This window comes from Haematobia irritans, chromosome 1 (assembly GCF_050003625.1).
Source record: "Haematobia irritans isolate KBUSLIRL chromosome 1, ASM5000362v1, whole genome shotgun sequence".
Lineage (NCBI taxonomy): Eukaryota > Metazoa > Arthropoda > Insecta > Diptera > Muscidae > Haematobia > Haematobia irritans.
In genome coordinates, this window is record NC_134397.1 from 187,980,324 (window position 1) to 187,991,940 (window position 11,617).

At 32.1% G+C, this 11,617-nt stretch overlaps 1 protein-coding gene across 1 annotated transcript in view; it reads right to left on the bottom strand.

Annotated features, from left to right (window-relative positions):
- beat-VII (Immunoglobulin domain-containing protein beaten path VII) overlaps positions 1–11,617 on the bottom strand; it is a 275,572-nt gene that overhangs the window by 23,027 nt on the left and 240,928 nt on the right. The gene's annotated exons all lie outside the window — the stretch shown is intronic.

Consider the following 11,617-nt stretch of genomic DNA (forward strand, 5'->3'; position numbering starts at 1 on the left):
GCATATTATGTACCTTTCATCATGGACGACATGAAAATAATAACAAAATTAGTTGTAGTTTATTTTCAAATGAAAGTTTATATATAAATAAAAAATAAGCCCTCATATAATTCATACAAATAAAATACGGCTTTGAAATTATTTAATTTAATTTTGTATGACATTTTTTACAACAGATTGATCGGAAATTTATAGAAGGTCAAGTAGCGAAAATTCCATGTCAATTGAAGAAAAACTTTAGCCTCTGAGGTGAAATAAATGTAAATCGGGCAACTATATCCAAATCTGAACCGATTTCAACTAAATTTAATTCTACTTCCAGAGAAAAGTTTGGCATGCATAATTAGAATGTTCATTCTACTTCCTGTTCACATAAATTGGAATAAAACTTTGGCCTCTGTGTGTAAATCGGGCGAACTATATATCAGGAAGATATAGCTAATTCTGAACCGATTTTAACTAAATTTAGCACATTTTACGACACTATCAATTGTACTCCTTCTGCAAAATTTAAAGCAAAGTGCATATAGGGCCAAAGATTGATATGGAAACTATATATAAATCTAAACCGATTTCTTCCAAGATCAATAGGTTGTTCTGTGATCCAAAACATATACTTCTAAAAACTTTGCTGGGTCTAAAACTGCAATCTAAACCTTGATCACAAACTTGTGTTCCAACAACTTTCTATGGAAATATAAACTTCTATAGACATAAAATTTTGACAAAATTTTCTGTAGAAATAATATTTTGACAAAATTTTCTGTAGAAATAAAATTTTGACAAAATTTTTTGTAGAAATAAAATTTTGACAAAATTTTCTATAAAAATAAAATGTTGACAAGATTTTCCATAGAACTAAAATTTTTGAAAAAATATCCCATAGAACTAAAATTTTGACAAAATTTTCCATAGAAATAAAATTTTGACAAAATTTTCTATAGAAATAAAAGTTTAACAAAATTTTCGATAGAAATAAAATTTTGACATCATTTTTTGCAGAAACAAAATTTTGACAAAATTTTCCTTAGAACTAAAATTTTGACAAAATTTACCATAGAAATAAAGTTTTGACAAAATTTTCTATAGAAATAAATTTGTTTAGGTAGTAGCCGACTATCAAACCCTTTTTCGGAAGGTTCAAGTGTAATTCACTTTGGGTTGAGTGAATTACCCGAATTTATTCTGATAATTGGTTGATAGATTTGCTGCAAGTAGAGGATGCTGATGAGGAATGTGGTAATTCCGAAACTGCTGTACATCCAACCATCTTGCAGTCTATAGGGCTTTGCCCAAATAAATTTGACAAGCATACTTTTCCTCTTTTGGTTAAGCTACACTTGTAGTTTAGTCAATGCATGGCTTTAGGCTGAGATCAAAAACAACAATAACGAAATAAAATTTTGACAAAATTTTCCATAGATCTAAAATGTTGACATAATTATCTATGGAAAAAAAAACTTTTGACAACATTTTCTAATGAAATAAAATTTTGCCAAAATTTTCTATAGAAATAAAATTTTGACAAAATTTTCCATAGAAATAAAATTTTGACAAAATTTTCCATAGAAATAAAATGTTGACAAAATTTTCCATAGAAATAAAATTTTGACAAAATTTTCTATAGAATATAGATATATTTTATAGAATAAAATTTTGACAAAATTTTCTATAGAAATTAAATGTTGACAAAATTTTCCATAGAAATAAAATTTTGACAAAATTTTCTATAGAAATAAAATTGGACAAAATTTTCTATAGAAATAACATTTTGACAAAATTTTCCATAGAAATAAAAATTTGACAAAATTTTCTACAGAAATACAAATTTTGCCAAAATTTTCTATAGAAATACAAATTTTGCCAAAATTTTCTATAGAAATAAAATTTTGACAAAATTTTCTAATGAAATAAAATTTTGCCAAAATTTTCGATAGAAATAAAATTTTATCTAATTATACAATTTTTGTAGAAATAAAATGTTGACAAAATTTTCTATAGAAATAAAATTTTGACAAAATTTTCTATGGAACTAAAATTTTGACAAAATTTTCCATAGAAATAAAATTTTGACATCATTTTTTTGTAGAAACAAAATTTTGACAAAATTTTCATTAGAACTAAAGTTTTGACAAAATTTACCATAGAAATAAAGTTTTGACAAAATTTTCGATAGAAATAAAATTTTGACAAAATTTTCCATAGAACTAAAATGTTGACATAATTATCTATGAAAAAAAAAACTTTTGACACCATTTTCTAATGAAATAAAATTTTGCCAAAATTTTCCATAGAAATAAAATTTTGACAAAATTTTCCATAGAAATAAAATTTTGACAAAATTTTCCATAGAAATAAAATTTTAAATTTCGTGTTGTTTCATTACTATGTAACAAAACGAAATAAAAGATAAGATTAAGGAACTTGTAAGTTATATGAAAAGATGATGTACAGTGGGAGAAAAGATGATACAATTTGTAAGAGGAAAAATTCTAAAATGTTTTCTCCATAAGGAGTTAGCATAAAGGGCCCAAAATTGAGTTATCTCTCCCAGCCAGATCTATACTAAAGGCTGTGGAAAGATTCATTCGCCCGAACCGAAACATGTACAGTCCAGGCGTGTATAGATTTGTATCTGGCGTTTTTTTTTTTTCAATTGCTCTTAATGTTCCTTATCCATTCTCCATGTTCCTTAATCTAAATCTGTCCATAAAGCTCGATTAATAATTGTAAAATTAGAAATGAAATTTTGACAAAATTTGCTATATAAATAAAAGTTTGGCAAAATGTTCTATAGAAATAAAATTTTGACAAAATTTTTTGTAGAAACTAAATTTTGACAAAATTTTCCATAGAACTAAAATTTTGACAAAATTTTCTATAGAAATAAAATTTTGTCAAAATTTTTTATAGATATAAAATTTTGTAAAAATTTTCTATTGAAATACAAATTTTCGCCAACATTTTCTATAGAAATAAAATTTTGCCAAAATTTTCTATAGAAATAAAATTTTGACAAAATTTTCTGTAGAAATAAAATTTTGACAAAATTTTCTATAGAAATATTTTTTTTTTTTAATTTTTTCTATAGAAATAAAATTTTGACAAAATTTTTAATAGAAATTAAATTTTGACAAAATTTTCCATAGAAATGTAATTTTGACAAAATTTTCTATAGAAATAAAATTTGACAAAATTTTCTATAGAAATAAAATTTGACAAAATTTTCTATAGAAATAAAATCTTGACAAAATTTTCCATAGAAATAAAGTTTTGATAAAATTTTCTATAGAAATAAAATTTTGGCAAAATTTTCTATTGAAATACAAATTTTCGCCAAAATTTTCTATAGAAATAAAATTTTGACAAAATTTTCCATAAAAGTAAAATTCATTAACCGTTTTCGGGAGGTTAATGAATTATCAATTATGCGAATTTATTCTGATAATTGATTGATATTTTTGCTGTTGATGAGAAATGTGAGAGATCAAACACGGTCGACCATCTAATCATCTGGAAGTTTAAAAGGCTTTGCCCAAATAAATTTTGACAAACATTTGATCTTGAAATCAAACCAATAATGATACAACTTTGATTAAAATTTCATAGAAACAATATTTTCAAAATAGTTTTTGTTGAAATAACATTTTGACAAAACATTCTGTAGAAATAAAGTTTGAATGAATGAAAATTTCTTTTGGACTATTAGGTTAATATCTTTAAAAATCTTAATTTTTGTTTGGTAATCAGAGACTATCAAAGTGCGTTGTGAGTAAGTTCTCCCTTTATGATAAAAGTAACAACTTCCGCTTATTGGTGCAAGCTGAAATCGTTAAAACGTATAAAATATCGACACATTTACAATTTAAGGGATATTTATTAACGCACCCAAAAAATATCGCCATTGGGAAAGATCATAAGTTAGTTGTAAATGTTGAAATAAGCTGCTAAAGTAAAACAAGAAAAAATTTCAAATAAATGTTTTATATTTTTATTTTAGAAGAAATTTGAAAAAATGTTTTTCCATCCACCAATACTCAAAATGAGATTTTTATAACTTGGTACATTTTTGGTTAAATTTTTTGAAATTTTGGTAAATGGTTTGGTTTTTAAATATGTCGGGCAAGGGGGAGGTTCTCCTCCCCGACAAGATATAAAAAACTAAGGTACCCAATTTTCACGACATGACCACATTCTATGTTCTCTGAAAACTTTAAGTAACTCAGTTCAGCCTTGTTAAATGAATATCAGTATTAATTCCATAAGCTCCGCCCACGTCCACTGCAAATTTAAAATTAATCGGAGAAGTTTAGTTTTTCGTTGTACTTAAATACAAGTAGGGCAAAAGCTCCGTCCATGTCCTCTGTAAATCTCCAGGTAATAGGAGAAGTTTAGTTTTTCATTGTACTTAAAAACAAGTAGGACAAATGCTCCGTCCACGTCCTCAGCAAATTTCAAGTTAATAGGAGAAGTTTAGTTTTTTATTGTGCCTAAAAACAAGTCCCCGACCAAATATAGAAAAATAAAGTATCGAATCTTTGTCAAGGGTCAACCCACCACAAACCTTCCCTGAGATTTTAAAGCCAATCGAAGATCTTAAGTTGAATTTTCAAAAAGTCTTGCAAGGGCAGCCTTCCTCCCCGTCCAAATGTCCATGTACCTCATGTTGATTTCTCTGTACACTTCAACTAAATCGAAAAAGTTTATTTTTTTCGCTATATTTAAAACAAGTCGGGCAAAAGGGAGGTCCCGCTCTTCAAACAAATATTGAAAAATAAATTAGCAGATCTTTCTTTAGAGTCCATCACGTAGCTTCCATGAAATGTTCAATCAAATCGGGGAACTTTAGTCCAGTTTTAAAAGCTCTGCCAAATGGGGCCAGATATTAAAAAAAAATGAGGTGCTCTAATTTCACCAAATGATCAACTTAATCTCTAAGTTCTCGTTATTTTAGCCCAATAAACAATGCAATGACAAGGTTAAGCTATTGACACCTACAATGGAATAGGGTTTAAAAGTCCACTTTTAACTATTTTGTTGTTAATTTTAATGAAATACGAAAATGATCCCTCTATATATGAAATTAATGAATTTAAAGCTCCCACAATCTGCAAATGATACACATTTCATTTACCACCAACTGAGTAATAACCAGCAATCATATACTTTCATTGCTTGATAATGTTATATAGTTAAAATATTTTACAACTTTTCCTAATGGACGATTAAATATTTTGAAAATTTCCATCATAAAAATTAACTTTATTGCAAGCAGATGCAATAAATTATCTAATAAATTAAAATGTCTTGACAAATTCATACTATTCTCCCAAACATACTGTGCCTTTAATGTAGGTTAATAAATACAAGTTTAGATGATATTTTTGTGAAATCAAATAAAAGCAAATAATAATAATAAACTAAACTACTCCAGTTCTTTCATGACTCTCTCTATCAATTCAAACTCATGTGTATGTGAACACGTGTGTGTGTGTATGTATGTGTGTTGAATTGCTTACAGTTTACTGCGCTTTTACTTTTTCAATCTTAATTTCCAAAGTAATATCCGTTACACCAGCAGTGGCTGGATTGGATGACTCAAAAGAACCTAGCACGCCATAGTGAGCAAGGTAAAAGCCAATGACGATAATGGCTTTTTAGTGCAACATTTCATTACGATTTCTTTGATCCCTTAGCTAGTCAGCGTGGGAATCATTGGTAAAGTAAATATGGGTCAGGCCTTGGTAAGTGCAACGATAAGGTGAAGTAAAATGATTATGTAACTGAATTTAATTGCACCGACTTGAGTTTCCTGAAGGTTATTTCAAATTAGAGAAGGCCATCATTAGTTAATTAATGCAACACATTTTAAAACAAAGTGCATATTTAATCAGAGTAATCAAAATTTGAACCAAAAACAAACAGAAAACGGCTAGAGAAGGTTTAAGCTAGGGGAGTAGAGATTACAATAAGTATTAGAGACTTTTTTATACCCTCCACCATTAGATGGAGGCTATATTAAATTTATGATTCCGTTTGTAGGTTAGGTTAGGTGGCAGCCCGATGTATCAGGCTCACTTAGACTATTCAGTTCATTGTGATACCACATTGGTGAACTTCTCTCTTATCACTGAGTGCTGCCCGATTCCCATGTTAAACTCAATGACAAGGGACCTCCTTTTTATAGCCGAGTACGAACGGCGTTCCACATTGCAGTGAAACCACTTAGAGAAGCTTTGAAACCCTCAGAAATGTCTCCAGCATTACTGAGGTGGGATAATCCACCGCTGAAAAACTTTTTGGTGTTCGGTCGAAGCAGGAATCGAACCCACAACCTTGTGTATGCAAGGCGGGCATGCTAACCATTGCACCACGTTTGTTACACATCGCATTATATTGCTCTAAGATCCCATAAAGTATATATATTCTGGGTCGTGGTGAAATTCTGAGTCGATCTAAGCATGTCCGTCCGTCTGTTGAAATCACGCTAACTTCCGAACGAAACAAGCTATCGACTTGAAACTTGGCACAATTAGTTGCTATTATTGTGGATTGGATGGTATTGGACCGATATTTTTTATTTTATGTTTAGCCCCCATATAAACGGACCCCCAGATTTGACTAGCGGAGCCTCTAAGATAAGCATATTTCATCCGATCTGGCTGAAATTTGGTACGTGGTGTTAGTATATGGTCTCTACCAACCATGCAATTGGTCCATATTTGCCCATAATTATATATAGCCCCCAAATAAACTGATCCCTAGATTTAGCTTGCGGAGCCTCTAAGAAAAGCAAATTTCATCAGATCCGGCTGAAATTTGGTATATGGTGTTAGAATCTATATGGTTTCTAATAACCATGCAAAAATTGGTCCATATCGGCCCATAATTATATATAGTCTCCATAAACCGATCCCCAAAGCCTCTTGGAGGAGCAAAATTCATCCGATCGGGTTGAAATTTGGTACGTGGGTTTAGAATGTGGTCCCTAACAACCGTGCAAAAATTTATTCCTAGCGGTCTATAATTATGTATAGTCCCCATATAAACCGATCTCCAGATTTGACATCCGGAGCCTCTTAGAGGAGCAAAATTCATCCGATTCGGCTGGAATTGTTACATTGTGCTGGTATATGGCCGCTAACAACCATGTCAAAATTGGTCCATATCGGTCTATAGTTATATAAAGCCCCCCAGATAAACCTATCCCCAATCACACAAATATTGGTCCATATCGGTTCGTAAATGTATATAGCCCCCCTTATAAAGCGACCCCCATATTTCAATTCGGCTCTCGAACGACCGTTCAAAACTTCATATCCGTTGGTAATTATTTATAAACTTCCCTATACCATATACCGGGTCAAGAATTGAATTATATACGTATTTAATCTGTGTTTTTATACCCTTCACCACTACTGTGGTACAGGGTATAATAAGTTTGTGCATTTGTATGTAACGCCAAGAAGGAAAAGTCTGAGACCCATCGTTTAGTATACCGATCGTCTTAGAATTAAATTCTGAGTCGATTTAGTGATGTCCGTCTGTCTGTCTGTCTGTTGATGTATTTTTGTGTGCAAAGTTCAGCTCGCAGTTTTTGTCCGATTGTCCTAAAATTTGGTATGGGGTCCTGTTTCGGCTCACAGACGATCCGTATTGATTTTGGAAAAAATCGGTTCAGATTTATATATAGCTTCCATATATATTTTTCACCGATCTGGTCATAATTGGCGTGTATATCAACCAATCTTCCTCAAATTCCGTACATCCCAATATTTTATGAGTCTCGAAAAACTTGCAAAATATCATCCAAATCAGTTCAGATTTAGATATAGCTCCCATATATAGCTTTCGCCCGATTTACACTCCTTTGTCCACAGAGGCCAATTTTTTGCTCCGATTTAGTTGAAATTTTGCACAGGGAGTAGAATTAGCATTGTTGCTATGCGTGCCAAATTTGGTTGAAATCGGTTCAGATTTATATATAGCTCCCATATATATGTTTTTCTGATTTCGACAAAAATTGTCAAAATACCAACATTTTCCTTGTATAATCGCCACTGCTTAGTCGAATAGTTGAAAAAAATGACTCTAAATTTTTTTAAAATTTAGAGTCATTTTTTCAACTAACACTGTTCCACCCTAGTCCATTAGCCGACTTAAATTTTGAGTCTATAGATTTTGTAAAAGTCTATCAAATTCTGTCCAAATCGAGTGATATTTAAATGTATGTATTTGGACAAACCTTTATATATAGCCCCAACACATTTGACGGATGTGATATTGTATCGAAAATTTAGATCTACTAAGTGGTGCAGGGTATAATATAGTCGGCCCCGCCCGACTTTAGACTTTCCTTACTTGTTTTTTACTAAAATTGTGTTCCACCCTAGTGCATTAGCCAACTTAAATTTTGAGTCTATAGATTTTGTAAAAGTCTATCAAATTCTGTCCAAATCGAGTGATATTTAAATGTATGTATTTGGGACAAACCTTTATATATAGCACCCAACACATTTGACGGATGTGATATGGTATCGAAAATTTAGATCTACAAAGTGGTGGAAGGTATAATATAGTCGGCCCCGCCACGACTTTAGACTTTCCTTACTTGTTTTTTTTTTTTTTGGTCTAACATATACCACGTAGGGAGCCACCGTGGTCCAATGGTTAGCATGCCCGCCTTGCATACACAAGGTCGTGGGTTCGATTCCTGTTCGACGAACACCAAAAAGTTTTTCAGCGGTGGATTATCCCACCTCAGTAATGCTGGTGACATTTCTGAGGGTTTCAAAGCTTCTCTAAGTGGTCTCACTGCAATGCGGAACGCCGTTCGGACTCGGCTGTAAAAACGAGGTCCCTTGTCTTTGTGCTTAACATGGAATCGGGTAGCACTCAGTGATAAGAGAGAAGTTCACCAATGTGGTATCACAATGGGCTGAATAGTCGAAGTGAGCCTGATACATCGGGCTGCCACCTAACCTACCACGTATGAAGTGAAATCGGTCTACATGGAGGCCTTACCAATGGACCGATAAAAAACTAAACCCGATACACGTTTTTGTAAGTCTAAAATACCAGTATATTTACAATTTCACGCAAATCTGATGAAAACTACGGTTTCTAGAAACTCAATGAGTGAAATCGGCAGATCGGTCTTATGGGGGCTATACTAAAACATGGACCGATACTCACCGTTTTCGGCACTCTTTATGGTCCTAAAATAATTCTAGATTTCGAATTTCATGCAAATTGGACAAAAACTACGGTTTCTAGAATCCCAAACAATAAAATCATTTCTTGCACACCTATTTATAGTCCTAAACACCCTCCAACAACTACGGTTTCTACAAACCCAAAAGTAAAATCGGAATATCGGTCTATATGGGTTCTATACTAAAACATTCTAGATTTCGAATTTCATGCAAATTGGATAAAAACTACGGGATTATAGAAATCCCAAGAAATAAAATCGGGAGATCAGTCTATATGGGCGATAGACCAAAACATGAACCAATACACGCCATTTTCGGCACACCTCTTTATGGTCCTAAAATACCTCTAGATTTCCAATTTCAGGCGAATTGGATAAAAACTACGGTTTCTATAAGCCCAAGAAGTAAAATCGGGGGATCGGTCTATATGGGGGATATACCAAACATGGAAAAATACACGCCATTTTCGACACACGTATTTGTGGTCTTACAAGACATCTAGATCTCCAATTTCAGGCAAATAGGATAAAAACTACGGTGTCTATAAGCCCAATAAGTAAAATCGGGAGATCGGTCTATATGGGGGCTATATCAAAACATTGACCGATACTCACTATTTTCGATATACATATTTACGCTCCTAAAATACCTCTACATTTCCAATTTCAGGCAAATTGGATAAAAACTACGGTTTCTATAAGCCCAAGAAGTAAAATCGGGAGATCGGTCTATATGGGGGATATATCAAAACATGGACCAGTACACGCCATTTTCGGCACACCTCTTTATAGTCCTAAAATACCTCTAGATTTCTAATTTTAAGCGAATTGGATAAAAACTACGGTTTCTATAAGCCCAAGAAGTAAAACCTGGAGATTGGTCTATATGGGGGCTATATCAAAACATGGACCGATACTCACTATTTTCGGCATACCTCTTTGTGGTCGTAAAATACTTCTAGATTTCCAATTTCAGGCAAATTTGATAAAAACTACGGATTCTATAGGCCCAAGAAGTTAAATCAAAAGATCGGTCTATATGGGGGCTATACCAAAATATGGACCGACATTTACCATTTTTGGTACAACTCTTTGTGGTCCTAGAATATCTCTAGATATCCATTTTCAGACAAATTGGATAGAAACTACGGTTTTTATAAACCCAAGACCCCAAACCGGGAGGTCGCTTTATATGGGGACTATATCAAAATTTGGACCGATAAAGCCCATCTTCGAACTTGACCTGCCTGCAGACAAACGACGAATTTGTGCGAAATTTCCGCACGAGGGCTTCATTATTGAAGATTGTAGCGTGATTACAACAGACAGCCAGACAGACGGACGGACGGACATGGCTATATCGTCTTTTAAATTCTCCCTGATCAAGAATATATATACTTTATATAGTCGGAAATCGATACTTCGATGTGTTACAAACGGAATGACAAACTGATTACACCCCCGTCACCATTCTAAGGTGGTGGGTATAAAAATTAATAAAAGAAGATTCTTAAATCCGCATTGCTAAACACACAATGATGATATAAATTAATTTGATATCGTAAATAAATTTAAATATATAATTTAAAGGCCTGATTATTTTATAAACGCATAAAAAATAATTTAAAATATGATTTGTCCTCCAGTTTGTACGAATCGCAAAATATATTTTAACTCGACCTCATAGCAGTATTTATTTTTAAAATTTTTTTGTATAAGTTAATAAGAAGAATGTACCACTTTTCAACAAGTAAGGAAAGTCTAAAGTCGGGCGGGGCCGACTATATTATACCCTGCACCACTTTGTAGATCTAAATTTTCGATACCATATCACATCCGTCAAATGTGTTGGGGGCTATATAGGTCTGTCCCAAACACATACATTTAAATATTTGGGCAGAATTTGATAGACTTTTACAAAATCCATAGACTCAAAATTTAAGTTGGCTAATGCACTAGGGTGGAATACAATTTTAGTAAAAAAATATGGGAAACATTTAAATCTGAAGCAATTTTAACGAAACTTTGCAAAAGTTTATTTATGATTTATCGCTCGATATATATGTATAAGAAGTTTAGGGAAATTAGAGTCATTTTTGCAACTTTTCGACTAAGCAGTGGCGATTTTACAAGGAAAATGTTGGTATTTTGACAATTTTTGTCGAAATCAGAAAAACATAGATATGGGAGCTATATCTAAATCTGAACCGATTTCAACCAAATTTGGCACGCATAGCTATAATGCTTGTTGAACGCACCGTTCAACTAGATTAAGTATTTTCATTCATTTTATATACTTTTTTTGTTTTTATTTAATTTCTTTAAATATTACGTTGAAATAATATCTTATTTTCATTTAATTGTAACGTCAAAACGACCTATTAACTTTTGAAGTAATAATTT